Raw genomic sequence first — 15,842 nt, 5'->3', positions numbered from 1 at the left:
ACACCCGCTGTCACTATTTAAATACTGAGAGGAAAACATAGGCGCCTCTGAGCATGGACTGTAATATTTAATTAAAAAGGTGCATTTAAAAACTCACATAGAAGTTTCTGTAATCAGGCACATATGGATCCAGTGAACCACGCTAACGTCCATCCAGGCTGTGTGTTTAATCCACACCTCCCTTTGCGAGCATGCCAGTGACGCCATTACTCCCAGCGCTGTGGTCCAGCCCTCTCCATCAGACCCCAGCTGCGCTCCAACCCTCAGTATGGATCCTGCTCAAGTGCCACAGTATCCTACTGGCCAGGATTTCCAACACCATCTGGATATGGGAGGCACGGGTTAAACACACAGCCTGGACGGACGTTAGCGTGGTTCACTGGATCCATATGTGCCTGATTACAGATACTGCTATGTGAGTTTTTAAATGCACCTTTTTCCTTAAATATTACAGTCCATGCTCAGAGGCTCCTGTGTTTTCTCTCTCTTTTTCTGCATGTTTGGAGTCTGCTTCCACTTCCCCTGCAAGGCTAACCCTGATACAGTGGACTGTTTAGTTCCTTTACACAGAGCTGATTAGCTCAAAAGACTTTCAAATGGACTTTTGTTTTATTTAAAAAAGCCCAATAGGCTGCGCCACTACCCATGTGTTTTTTTACTATTTAAAAACTATTCTGCCTATTCACATCATTCATTTACAGGATTCTGTGAATGAGAAAACTACCATGGCAGACAGCTTGTATACTGTACTTAACCGCTTGGCAACTGCGCTATAGCCGAATGATGGCTACGGCATGGCCATCATAAGATGCCCTCCCGTGATCGCGCCCGCTTTGGGTCGCAGGCGGCGCTCTCTGTGATCGCTGTGTTTTCCTGACACTGCAGATCACAGATTGAGGTAAAGAGCCAATCATCAGCTCTTTGCCACATGATTAGCTGCATCCATTAACAGCTGATTATGGATGAAAAACAGAAGTCAGTTATCTGCACTCCCTTACTCACGCTGAAAGTATGAGGAGAGGAGAAGAGAGCAATAACTGGCTTGTGTAAAACGGACATGTACACTGATAATCAGGACACTGATTATCAGTGCCTTGATTATTATTATTATTATTATACAGGTTTTATATAGCGCCAACAGTTTGCGCAGTGCTTTACAACATGAGGGCAGACATTACAGTTACATTACAATTTGGTACAAGGGGAATCGGAGGGCCCTGCTTGTTAGAGCTTACAATCTAAAAAGGAAGGGTCAATTGATACAAAAGGTAATATCTGTGGGGGGATGAGCTGATGGAGGAAGTAAAACAGTGTTAGAAGCAGGATAGGCTTCTTTGAAGAGAAGGGTTGAAGGCGAGCATGGGAGGATTATCAGTGCAGTCCCAACAGTGCCCTCCAGTGCTTTCAATCTGTGCCCACTAGTGCAGCCAATCAGTGCCCAGCAGTGTTGCCAATCAGTGCCCAGCAGTGCTGCCAATCGGTGCCCATCAGTGCCCCCAATCAGCGTCACCTATCAGTGCCACGTACAAGTGCCAATTAGTGTCCCTATCAGTGCCCATCAGCGCCACCTATCAGTTCCCATTAGTGCCGCCTATCAGTGCCAACCATGCTGCCTCATCAGTACCCATCAGTGCAGCCTATCAGTGACCATCAATGCCACCTCATCAGTACTGCCTCATCAGTGCCGCCTCATCAGTGTCCATCAGTGCAGCCTCATCACCGCTGCACTGAGATAAAAGAGGAAAATTACCTGTTTGCAGAATTTTATAACAAACTATGAACAAGCTTTTGTTTTGTTTTACAAAATTTTTGTATTTATTTGTTTATTCAAAAAAAAGAAAAAAAACCCAGTGGTGATTGAATACCATGAAAAGAAAGCTTTATTTGTGGGAAAAAAATATACCAATTTCATGTGGGTACAGTGCTTCATGACCGCGTTATTGTCATTCAAGGTGCGACAGCACTGAGAGCTGAAAATTTGCCTGGGCAGGAAGGGGGTAAAAATGCCCAGTAGGCAAGTGGTTAATGAACTACCAGGGCTCTGATCAGTGTCCTCATACTTCACTGTACAGTTCCTGTAGCTGATTACCTGCGAGCTTTCAGCAGTGTCTGCAGGAGCCTGATAATGCACCCACAATCCACTAATCGCCAGTGCAATGCTCTGCAGGCTGAAGTGCAAAAAAAATAAATGCACATTTTTTACCCGCAAAATCATGTGCATTTATTATTTTTTTCAAAAGGTAAACCTAGCCTTTAACCACCTTTTTCGGATTAAGTCCCATCACTATTTAAAGAAATCCTATATTTATCCATATTAAACAAAGTAATAGATTTACTTCCCACAGGAAGGACCAAAAGCAACCAGTACAGACCTTGCTTGTTGAGATAAGCCCATTTTTTAAGTGAAACTTTTCCCCTTAATGAAATGCAGCATACATTAAACAAAAACAAAAATTGTAGTGGGACAAAAAGATAGATAATAAACATACCTCTCCTCCAGATTCTGTTGTGCAGAGGGTGATGCCATCTTCCTGCCAATGAGTTCCGGAAGAATGGTGAATACTCTAAACAGCACAGTATTCTTAGCCAGGATGGAGTACTCTACATTTACCAGATCTCACTGGAAGAAGGATGACATCACCCTTACTTAGGCACTGTGGGCAGAATCCCAGGGGGAAAGCTAAGTGTACTACCAAAGCATACTATTGTTGTCTTATGTGATAGACTGTGTAAATGTCAACTTGCTAAAAAAATAAACTTATACATTAAACTTAAACAGGAATTTCTAAATGAAATGTGTTATTTGGTGTGTGGGAAAAATATAGGTTAATTTTAGCAAGAACTTTTCCCAATCATTACAAAGTTATATATTCACATCTCCTGCCCCCGACACACACACACACACACACACACACACACTTTACCCCCATGTGGCACGGCTTGGACAATCTCTAAACATTAGCATTATCATATGGAAGGAAGGGGAGTGAACCACATGCTCCCCATACCTGGAGGTACCAGGCAATTCTCTTTGCTCAGCTACAATCAGGTAACATGGTGGTGCAAATTTCTTTCCTGCAACCAGGTTGCAGGAAAGAAATTTGCATGATTCCCCCATCAGCACAGACAGTGCTTACAGGGGAATCCCTCCTGCTGATCTATTGTCTGCTCTCGGAAGAGGGGGGCGGGGAAAGCCGTCTTCACCGAGAGCAGACAGGGATTATTGCTAGCGGCTATAGCAGCCGCTAGTGATAATTGCAAGTGAATCTGGCAGGCTATTTGTATCCAAGTTGATTGATAGATCAACTTGGTAAATTCAGTCTGCCCCCACACAGTTCGAATCTCAAATCGAGATTTGAACTGCCCGACATTCAAACCGTCTATGGCCAGTCTTAGTCATGAAGTTGGAGTACTGAGTACTGGTGGGGTTGGGGGTGATAGATAGATAGATAGATAGATAGATAGATAGATAGATAGATAGATAGATAGATAGATAGATAGATTATATATATATATATATATATATATATATATATACAGTATCTCACAAAAGTGAGTACACCCCTCACATTTTGGTAAATATTTTATTATATCTTTTCATGTAACAACACTGAAGATATTACACGTTGAGTGTACAGCTTGTATAACAGTGTAAATGTGCTGTCCCCTCAAAATAACTCAACATACAGCCATTAATGTCTAAACCGCTGGCAACAAAAGTGAGTACACCCCTAAGTGAAATTGTCTGTATATATAATACACAATTAACGATTCAAAATAATCTATAAACCATGGCCTGCAAATCACAAGAAAAGTAACTTATTCCCTTATGGTTTATAGTTTAAGGCAAATATGAGTTTGAGGCGAACCAAACTTGTCTACAATTTGGGAGAACATCTGCTGTTTCCTGCAATAACAACCAATTATCAATAATACACTTCCTGGCCTTTTGGCTATGGTCAAATGTTTCAGCCAATTCACTTTAAAAGTTAGGTCCCCTCCACCCAAGTTTACAGTCCTGTAGTCATTTTATATTACTGTGAACTGCAGTGTGGTGGCCTACATATTATTATGCCCCCCCAACTAAGTTTACAATGTAAAGACAAAACAGTCTTTTTATTTGTAATATTACGTTTCTGTGTGTGCAGTTTTTATGGGATTTATTGGGGTTTTTACATTTCATTTTTACTTTCAGCTGGGTTTAAAAAAAATATAGGGTTGGGGCTTAGTGTTTTGGGGTGATTAATATTTTATACAGTTTTGCTAGGGATGTTTTTTTTATTTCAAGGTCAGCAGTGTGACTGACACAGGCAAAGATGCAGTACATTGCCACATACTGGTGCTGTACAGTTTAGTGCATCAAATCTCCACATTCTTAATCGGAATTATGCACCACATTTCTACAACTCTTATTGAAATAGCTGATGATAAAGCTAGGCAATCCCCTGGACAGATGGCGAAAGTATCGCCATACGTCTGTTTTCAGCATACTGTATCTTGTCGGATCGGATGCCAGGTGGGTGTCAGCGGACACATATCCGCTGACATCTGCCTCCCCAAAGAGGTCAATGGGTGGCCCAATCAGATCCGCCTGAAAACAGACAGGCGGATCCAATTGGTCCAATCGTGTGAAAGGGGCCTTACACGTAAAAAGTCAATATAGCGTGACAAAATATCAGCCCCTCTGGAATTTATTTGAAAAACAAGTTCTGCTATGCATGCCACAAAGAGCAATGTGCATGACCAGATTGCATCTAACAGGGGCTGTGGCTTAAAAGAGGATAATTAAACAGAACTGCTCCTTGACCATCTATCTTTAAATGAACATGGCAGCTGCCTTGGTGAGTACGCATGGCAGTGACTTCATTGCTTAGCTTCATGCTGTGGCAATATTAACGTGACATGCCAAGATTCACAGGTGACACCACTTGTCAAACGTGCCCATTGAAGTCAATGTGACTGCACTGCAGCCACAAGCCAAACATATGGCTTGCATTTGTGACACAATACTTCAATGCAAATTTCCCATTTGGATGGAAATAAAGACAGTCAAGAGCCAGCAGTACCACCCCGTGAAGGCCTGCACACTGCTTCTGCAAAGCAATCCACCATGGTTTGCTTTATAAAGGGGTGGTAGGGATTGAAGCATATGTGAAAGACGCCTTTGTGGTGAGAGGTCCACTTTAAGCTACAAAAGGCTTGTTCTGACTCTCATACACTCCATTTATTTGGTGGACATATAGCTTGGTTTGAGACTGCATCCCAGTAATGGTCAACTGGTGAGGTTTTGAGGGTCTCAACCACAACCCCTGACACACCAAAGAGTTGTGCATATTATTTATGGCTAGACACTACAGGAGATGGTCAGAGACTGCAGACGTACTACAGGACATGGTCAGACACTGCAGACGTACTACAGGAGATGGTCAGAGACTGCAGGCATACTACAGGAGATGGTCAGAGACTGCAGGCATACTACAGGAGATGGTCAGAGAATGCAGACTCACTACAGGAAACGCTCAGAGACTGCAGACGTACAACAGGACATGGTCAGACACTGCAGACGTACTACAGGAGATGTCAAAGACTGCACATGTACTACAGGAGATGGTCAGAGACTGCAGACATACTACAGGACATGATCACAGGCCGCAGGCATACTACAGGAGATGGTCAGAGGCTGCGGGCATACTACAGGATATGGTAAGAGGCTGCGGGCATGCTACAAGTGTATACTAGAGATGACCTGTGTTCTTCCAGTGTGGAAAAAAGCCCATTACTGCACTATTTGTAAACAGCGCCTTACAAGATATAGCAAAGTGCCATAAAAAAGCAACAGTTCCAATTTCTAATTTACCAACAGTCAATTGCTCTAGCACTGTTAGAAGGATAGTAAATGGTCAACAAGTCTGTAAAGCTAATAACAAGTTAAAAGTCCGCGCTCAGGAGATGAAGGGTTGCAGCCTACCCCTAACTAGTTCCCACAAGGAGCTGTTAAAGTGTATAAAGAAAAAAAATGGGGAAATGGCGCTACCCTGTTACGGCACAGTGTTTTAAATTTCAAATCTAGTGAAAACTAAAAATAGAAAATAGTACAAATAAATAGTGCAAACCCAGTGCAATATACAAATATTAAGGTAAGTACCATATACGTGCGTGAGGATAATTGTAAGCATACAATATTTTAAATCGCAGCAACGCTATTAACAAAAAACCCTACAGCTATTGCAATGTATCACCCCTTAGGGCAAACCGCAGTGATAAAAAATATATTAAAGTGTATGGTTAATGTGTTACATTCAATCCAAAATCTTCTATTGTCGATGAGATGAGCAGTGAAACATCTACTGAACTATTACCAAAAAGTATGTGTATGTGTATAATCTTATAATAAAAACCATACATTAACTCGTGTAGAATATGTGAAACACGATCTGTATGAAAAGATCCAGACCAGATATGTGTGCAATTATATAGTTATTAGTAGTCTCGTGTAAAATGTATGTACCAGAGTCTAAATAGAAAGCAAAGTCTCTGTGAGAAAACAACAAAGTCTCTGTGAAAAAAACCCAAACCGGGATCCCACCACATGCGATCCAAAAAATAAATAAAAATTCAACGGTGACTTCAGTGCTTATAAAGGCTGGTGACTCCAGGTCTCACCTCTAGAGATGAACACATGGAGACAGCAGCACTTCCTGTCTCTGGGAGGCTTGTTTGGAAATCCTAGAAGGAGGAAGTGGAGAGAGGGAGAGAGAGAGAAGAGATCTGAGACCACATGTCCCTGTGGAAGAACTGTTGTGATTCTATGCTTACTACCCCTGTAGGGGTGACTGCTTTTGGTGAGTGGGGAAACATTGGGGGAGCACCTGGAGTCACCAGCCTTTATAAGCACTGAAGTCACCATTGTATTTTTATTTATTTTTTGGATCGCATGTGGTGGGATGCACTGGATCCTGGTTTGGGTTTTTTTCACAGAGACTTTGTTGTTTTCTCACAGAGACTTTGCTTTCTATTTAGACTCTGGTACATACATTTTACACAAGACTACTAATAACTATATAATTACACACATATCTGGTCTGGATCTTTTCATACAGATCGTGTTTCACATATTCTACACGAGTTAATGTATGGTTTTTATTCAGTGGCGGCCCGTCCATAGTGGGCGCCTGGGTGCCGCCCCCCCCCCCCCTCCCTCCAGGCAGCAAAAAAAAAAAGTCAAAAAAAAAAAAAAAATTTTTAATACTGGCCCTTTAAAAAAAAAAAAAAGGAAAAAAAAGGTCCTTAAGTGCACTGTGTTCGGACGCCGGATACAGTGCGATGCCGGACACAGTGCACTTATAGGAAGCGCCACGTCTATGCAATCACGAGATTGCAGACGTGGCGCTGCATTTGCGGGCGTTTAGCCCGCCTTGGGGCGTTTTCTGAAGCGCCAAGTAGCTTCCGCCCGGCCATAGTAATACATACTACAGGCGCCGGGCGGAAGCTACTTGGCACTTCAGATTTGATTGACATCTGCCCTGAGTCAGATGTCACTTCCTGGTTCTCTCTCTCATTGCGCCCGAGAGAGGAAGCAGGAAGAATGCTGGTGCCAGTGTGAGGAGGACACCGCAGGAGACCCAAGGTAAGTACCTCTGTGTGGAGAATGGGGGGGACACCTGCTGTGGGGGACTCTGATGGGGACAACTGCTGTGGGGGGGCTCTGATGGGGGACACCTGCTGTGGGGGGCTCTGATGGGGGACACCTGCTGTGGGGGGGCTCTGATGGGGGACACATGCTGTGGGGGGGCTCTGATGGGGGACACCTGCTGTGGGGGGCTCTGATGGGGACACCTGCTGTGGGGGGCTCTGATGGGGACACCTGCTGTGGGGGGGCTCTGATGGGGGACACCTGCTGTGGGGGGCTTTAATAGGGGACACCTGCTGTGGGGGGCTCTGATGGAGGACTCTGATGGGGGACACCTGCTGTGGGGGACTCTGATGGGGAACACCTGCTGTGGGGGGCTCTGATGGGGGACACCTGCTGTGGGGGAGCTCTGATGGGGGACACCTGCTGTGGGGGGCTCTGATGGGGGACACCTGCTGTGGGGGGCTCTGATGGGGGACACCTGCTGTGGGGGGCTCTGATGGGGACACCTGCTGTGGGGGGGCTCTGATGGGGGACACCTGCTGTGGGGGACTCTGATGGGGGACACCTGCTGTGGGGGACTCTGATGGGGGACACCTGCTGTGGGGGGCTCTGATGGGGGACACCTGCTGTGGGGGGCTCTGATGGGGGACACCTGCTGTGGGGGGCTCTGATGGGGCACACCTGCTGTGGGGGGCTTTGATGGGGGACACCTGCTGTGGGGGGCTTTGATGGGGACACCTGCTGTGGGGGGCTTTGATGGGGGACACCTGCTGTGGGGGGCTTTGATAGGGGACACCTGCTGTGGGGGGGCTCTGGTGGGGGGCTCTGATGGGGGACTCTGATGGGGACACCTGCTGTGGGGGGACTCTGATGGGGACACCTGCTGTGGGGGGACTCTGATGGGGACACCTGCTGTGGGAGGACTCTGATGGGGACACCTGCTGTGGGGGGACTCTGATGGGGACACCTGCTGTGGGGGGACTCTGATGGAGACACCTGCTGTGGGGGGGCTCTGATGGAGACACCCTGCTGTGGGAGACACCTGCTGTTGGGGGCTCTGATGGAGACACCTGCTGTGGGGGGGCTCTGATGGGGGACACCTGCTGTGGGGGGGCTCTGATGGGGGACACCTGCTGTGGGGGGCTCTGATGGGGGACACCTGCTGTGGGGGAGCTCTGATGGGGGACACCTGCTGTGGGGGGCTCTGATGGGGACACCTGCTGTGGGGGGCTCTGATGGGGACACCTGCTGTGGGGGGGCTCTGATGGGGGACACCTGCTGTGGGGGGCTTTAATAGGGGACACCTGCTGTGGGGGGCTCTGATGGAGGACTCTGATGGGGGACACCTGCTGTGGGGGACTCTGATGGGGGACACCTGCTGTGGGGGGCTCTGATGGGGGACACCTGCTGTGGGGGGGCTCTGATGGGGGACACCTGCTGTGGGGGGCTCTGATGGGGGACTCCTGCTGTGGGGGGGCTCTGATGGGGGACACCTGCTGTGGGGGGCTCTGATGGGGGACACCTGCTGTGGGGGGGCTCTGATGGGGGACACCTGCTGTGGGGGGGCTCTGATGGGGACACCTGCTGTGGGGGACTCTGATGGGGGACACCTGCTGTGGGGGACTCTGATGGGGGACACCTGCTGTGGGGGACTCTGATGGGGGACACCTGCTGTGGGGGGCTCTGATGGGGGACACCTGCTGTGGGGGGCTCTGATGGGGGACACCTGCTGTGGGGGGCTCTGATGGGGGACACCTGCTGTGGGGGGCTTTGATGGGGGACACCTGCTGTGGGGGGCTTTGATGGGGGACACCTGCTGTGGGGGGCTTTGATAGGGGACACCTGCTGTGGGGGGCTCTGGTGGGGGGCTCTGATGGGGGACTCTGATGGGGACACCTGCTGTGGGGGGACTCTGATGGGGACACCTGCTGTGGGGGGACTCTGATGGGGACACCTGCTGTGGGGGGACTCTGATGGAGACACCTGCTGTGGGGGGGCTCTGATGGAGACACCCTGCTGTGGGAGACACCTGCTGTGGGGGGGCTCTGATGGAGACACCTGCTGTGGGGGGGCTCTGATGGAGACACCTGCTGTGGGGGGGCTCTGATGGAGACACATGCTGTGGGGGGACTCTGATGGAGACACCTACTGTGGGGGGGCTCTGATGGAGACACCCTGCTGTGGGGGACACCTGCTGTGGGGGGCTCTGATGGGGACACATGCTGTGGGGGGCTCTGATGGAGACACCCTGCTGTGGGGGGCTCTGATGGGGACACATGCTGTGGGGGGGCTCTGATGGAGACACCCTGCTGTGGGGGACACCTGCTGTGGGGGGCTCTGATGGGGACACATGCTGTGGGGGTGCTCTGATGGAGACACCCTGCTGTGGGGGACACCTGCTGTGGGGGGCTCTGATGGGGACACATGCTGTGGGGGGACTCTGATGGAGACACCCTGCTGTGGGGGACACCTGCTGTGGGGGGCTCTGATGGGGACACATGCTGTGGGGGGACACTGATGGCAACTCTGATGTAAGGGGACAGAGGCTGTATTGGGGGGGGGCAGAGGCTGCATTTTGGGGGGGGGACAGAGGCTGTATTTGGATTTGGGGGGGAGACAGAGGCTGCATTTTATGTGACAGAGGCTGCATGTAAGAAGGGACTGCTGGGGACACCTGATGGCATCTGGTTGTAGGCGACGTGGCTAGTGACACACTCGGGGCTCCCACTGATTCTGCATTATGGTGAGTTGAACGATTTCATTTTATATTACAATGTAATAATAGTAATGATGAGCTTCAATCATCCTGACACCATAACAACCATGGTGCTGGGATGATTGAAGCGCTAACACCAGGTGTTTGGAGTATCTTTATCTGCTGATTGTTAAACTTTGTAGAATACACATTTCTTTTGTTGTGTAGGATCTAGGCCTGCTGTCCATCTCTCCCTCTCCCTCTCCCTCCATCCCTCGTTCATCTCAGACGCTAACCACACCACCTTAGAGCCACGCCCACTATTTCGCTGAAACCACGCCCACCAAGTGGGAGGGGTCAAAAAGGAAGGGCGGGGTCTGGTGCCCCCCCATCCTAAAACTTCACCAGCCGCCACTGTTTTTATTATAAGATTATACACATACACATACTTTTTGGCAATAGTTCAGTAGATGTTTCACTGCTCATCTCATCAACAATAGAAGATTTTGGATTGAATGTACACATTAACCATACACTTTAATATATTTTTTATCACGGCGGTTTGCCCTAAGGGGTGATACATTGCAATAACTGTAGGGTTTTTTTGTTAATAGCGTTGCTGCGATTTAAAATATTGTATGCTTACAATTATCCTCACGCACGTATATGGTACTTACCTTAATATTTGTATATTGCACTGGGTTTGCACTATTTATTTGTACTATTTTCTATTTTTAGTTTTCACTGGATTTGTAATTTAAAACACTGTGCCATAACAGGGTAGCGCCATTTCCTTATTTTTTTATCTTTAAGTCTGTAAAGCTACCAGCCTGACCAGCCTAAATCCTGCAAAGGCCACATGAAAGGGAAACAAAAAATAAATCATGAGGGCTCACACAGGACTCTACACAAATAGCTCAATAGAAACAGCTGAAGAATATCATCACTAACACTGTGTCACTCAAATGCAATGCTGGCTGCAGCATCCTCAAGCAGTCTAATCATCATCACCATCATCATTATCATCAGTGTGTTCACCCACCTAAAATATTTTAGCACACCATCAGTAACTTACTGCAGGAGAATGTGTGAGAATTCATGTTATCCAATATTGACGAAAGTGCCAGAAGCACACAAGTAGGGTACATCAGAGAGGGATCAATTGACTGTGATGTCCCTGCAGCTTCAGCTTATTGCCAAATGGGCTCAAGTGATGAGGGTGGGGATGATGAAGTGGCAGTTTATACCTGGGTGCCAGAGACTGTAGAGGAGATAAATTTGGGTACTTGCAGAACAGCAGTGGCGGGATTCTGTCCAGGGACAGGGCAGTTTGAAAAAGACTGACAGGAGAAGTCATCCTATTCCACCAGATGGCACTTCCCCATAAGAATGGACTACTGTTATCCCCAGCACCACTCTCTATCGAAAAGCCAGTGGCGTGCAAAACACACCTCAAAAACTTCCACCCGGTGCCAAAAAAAAATGCCCACACATAGAGAGTGAAACACAAAAACGTGCAACGGGTGTACAGAGTCCTCCACTAGGGAAGGACCTTACCCTGATCCCCCGGGGCGTTAGGCTCCAGACAGGGACTGAGGTACTCAGACAAAGGGTCCATCCGGCCGAAACCAGGCGGACCCCCACAACTGGAAGGACTGCCGAAGCAGACCAACCCAAGTACAGTGGGGCTCTCCCGAAGAGAGACCCCTCACAGGAGAGGGAGAACCAAGCCAAAAGGCCTATGTCCACCCCCTCCCAAGACTTTCAGAGTAGGCCCGAGGACCCACACCCTACTCGCCACACAGTGACAAAACGTGTATACAAAGACAACAAGGTGACAAACAGGGGTAAAAGAAAGAGTGGGGAAGATAGTGAGATGGGAGAGTGAAAGTGGCCATTGTGCTATACAATGGCCGGCCCTCCGGCCAGGCATAAAAATTTCCCCTGGTCCTGGCCAAAAGGCCCGGCCCAAGAGGCAGGTGCGAAAATCGTGTGTTGTGGTGAAGTGACCATGGTGCCATAAAATCAAGTGCTTTCACACCGTGACTATACGGCACCCCTGAACTGCCACTTCAGGGGCACATTCACCACTGGCTTTTCGAAAAAGCCCTGACCACCCAGCCCAGACCACAGCAGACCCCACCACAGACAGGAAGGATATGGAGATCAGGAAGCTGGAAAGAGCCCTTTACCATCAGGCTCTGCCGTCGCTCCCATCACTCCTCCTAATTACATTCGGGAAGTACTTGCCACTCCCTCCCCCCCTTGCAAGGCAGGAGTAAGCGTTCTCTCAAATAACTGTCTGGAGCTAGATCCACCCCAATCCAGGCCAGAAGGCCAGGGTCCCGACCCTCTTGTTCAGACCCCGTGGTTCTCCATCCCCATCAGAAGGCTTCCCTTTCGGCTACAAACCGCTCCAGGTCACCTTCACTCCAGCAGGTTTTGCATAGCAACCGCAATCCCATCTCTATTTCGCCATAGATCAGGGACGGAAGCAAGCGCCACCTCCTGGAAACTGATAAGAATAGATACTACACTTGATCTTCGCCAAAAGGCCGAGAAGCAATTAGCAATAATCACGCCTCAGTTGAACCTCATTGGCTATGATATCCCCAGCACCACTCCACTTAGCTCATCAGTCTGTGGCTTTTTTCACACGTGTGCTGCCGACAGCTGCATTGTAGTCAGCAGACTCTGCCTGCAGTGTATCACTTGTGGTGAAACTACCAGCCAATTGGAAAACACATGCATGAGGAGACACATGAATTTGCACCACAAAGTTTGGCAGGTGCAGCAACTCAATTATATCAGTCAGACGCCAAAAGCACAGCCCCCTCCCCCACTTCCCCATTCTTCACTTTTTACCTTTGCTCCACTCTACAACAATCTCTAGCTGCGCCTGCTGCATCATTTGGGCCCTCAAGGAATGGAGAGGGAAGTCTGCCAAGGGGTTTTGGAGGCTTACATAATTGGCACATCAAGTTGAGAAGAGGGTGACCATAGGGCCATGCTGAGTAGGGCCAAGCATAGGTTTGAACCTCGCTGTATGTTTCCTCTTATTGTTTCTAGCAACAGCCTTTACCCAGCAGGAGTCTTTGCCACAGCTGCTTGAACAGGTGGTAGCTGCGATTTTTCTGCCTAGAGGACTAGCCTTGCTCTCCACCAACATGTCAAAGGTAATGCTGTCATGTCACTGGACTACATGGCCAGTGACAAGGTTCATGTGACCAAAAACACATGGTCCAGCAAGTTTGGACAGGGATGTTACATTTCTTTACCCACTAAGTACATTTTATGGCAGCTGGGAAGGATTCAGGACAGGGCACACTATTGGTGGTGCCACCCTATGCCTGATACCTTGGTAATGGTGACATAAAATCAGTTTTCCCCAAGTGCCTCAGACCCTATGGAACCATCCAGACAAAATTCTGTCAAGCTATTTTGCATGCCCCAGGGGACAGCAGCCACACAGGGTCTGAGATTTTCACAGCTTCCCAGTAACTAGTGTGAATAAATACATAAATATGCATTGATATTCTGAAATAAAATATAAAGAATCAGTTAATTTTGTCTTTGTGTGGTAATTAAAACCTCTCAGTGCAAAACAAGAATAAATAAATATATGTCATAAAATCAATTCATATAGTACAAAATTTAAACATATAAATAGCAACTTCTTCAATTCTTCTTCAAAAGTGCCAAAAAATGTTGTAAAGTGCAGATCCTCAGTAATCTTCAGTTCTTTTGTGCCTCCATCCAGTAAAAATGGGTAGCTCACCAGAATAAAATAATCTCTTACGCCGCGTACACACAGCCAGACTTCCCGACAGAAAATGTCCGATGGGAGCTTTTGGTCGGACATTCCGACCTTGTGTATGCCCCATTGGACTTTTTCTGTCGGCATTTCCGATGGAGTCATATATAAAACATGTTCTAAATCTTTCCGTCGGAGTTTAGCCCGTTGGCAAGTCCACTTGTGTGTACGTGGCATTAGAAGTAAGAAGGTCAATACGTGCTTCTAGTGAACCATTTTCCCACATAAGGTTCCTTCTCAGCCAGAAAGAAATCATCCACCAATCCTCTTCATGGATCCATAGGTTGATATGAAAAACACAGACCCAATACAACTTCACTGCATAACTCTATTTATTAAAAGTTCACAAATAAAACAATTATTGGTTAAAATGCACACTTGTGAAAAAAAAAGAAAACAGCACTCAGTCTGCCCTCTAGACCTAGTCTAGTCCTCTAGTGGGAATGCTGTAGCTCCATATTGCTCATGGTGTGCGTTCCACTATGAAGCAGAAGTGATGTCACCTGCAATAACCCTGCCCACTTTTTAAAAGCTTCTAGATTTGATATTGTTAGTTATATTTGGAGTATCAGAGAGTATACTTTCTAGCCGCAGCCAGTGGGGGGAAAAGGGTGTTTTCAGAGGGTCTTGGGAGCAGGTGTCACTCCTCTTAATATAGGTCATCTTTTGCCAGGTAAGGTCATATGTGATAACAGCACCAACCTGCTGTTCCATAACACCACACGCAGCTTAAAGAAATCTTTGATTTTTTTTAAAGATAGTTATCTCATAGATATAAAAGGCATTGGCAAGTTCCTGACCTTTTCAGGCAGGTTCATTTACCGACCTAATCCCCATATAACCCTTTATAATATTTTATGATTTGGAGGATATAGTGGGAAATTGGTGAAACCTTTATTGTGTTGTTTTTTTTTCTTGTCCATGGTGTCCTTTATTGTTTTTAATGTGTCTCTGTTTTCATTGGGAAGATTTCTCATCTCATCTCATCTGAAGAAAAGCCAGGACATTTGCCCAAATTAAAACATTTCCCCTTACTTGTACCAACTGCCAACAGTGAAGGTCAGGACAGCATGTAAAGCAAAAATCACCACAAAGAGGACATAAACTTTAACCACATTACCGGTACTGTAGATATCAGAAAAGATTAATATTTGCCTTGTAAGTATTATGCATTTATTTTGTGTAATTGGAACAGGCAATCACTTTGTATGCAAAACTCAGTACAGTTGGTAGCAGTTTCTGAAAATAATTCAAGCATATACCCCAAATGAACTATTAAGCATGGATCAGCAATCAATTCACTTATTTCTGGAGATGTACCTGCAGTTCTGTGCCAAACACTATTGTGAGAGAAGGATCTCCTGAAAGACAATCTCTTGTATTGTTATAGCTCACTTACTAAATCTGTTAGGACTATTTAGTAAACATGCCTTTGATATAAAACCTAATTTGATGAGCTCATCATCATACAGATGAGCTGTGCCTCCATTATCCATAATATATCCACAGTAGCATACCTCACGGAGCCATCCCACATCGTACACATGCGGCAAAATGTCATAGGCGGAAATTTGCATATTTGTATTAAAATGCGGTCGTTTATGCAGCTATATACTTCCAGAAATTTCTTCTGCTATGCTAAACAAATGCAACAAGGGTCTCGACACCCTCATTAAGAACCCAGTTTAGATTAGTCTTGA

General features: G+C 46.9%; 1 pseudogene; it reads right to left on the bottom strand.

The window, feature by feature from the left end:
- Positions 1 to 12,762: 12,762 nt before the first annotated feature.
- On the bottom strand, positions 12,763 to 12,895 carry LOC141135897 (U2 spliceosomal RNA; annotated as a pseudogene).
- Between the last annotated feature and the right edge of the window lie 2,947 nt (positions 12,896 to 15,842).

Source organism: Aquarana catesbeiana, linkage group LG03 (genome assembly GCF_042186555.1).
Source record: "Aquarana catesbeiana isolate 2022-GZ linkage group LG03, ASM4218655v1, whole genome shotgun sequence".
In the NCBI taxonomy this organism is placed as follows: domain Eukaryota; kingdom Metazoa; phylum Chordata; class Amphibia; order Anura; family Ranidae; genus Aquarana; species Aquarana catesbeiana.
The sequence above is the reverse complement of the archived record's forward strand: the minus strand, read 5'-3'. Positions and strand labels throughout refer to the sequence as shown.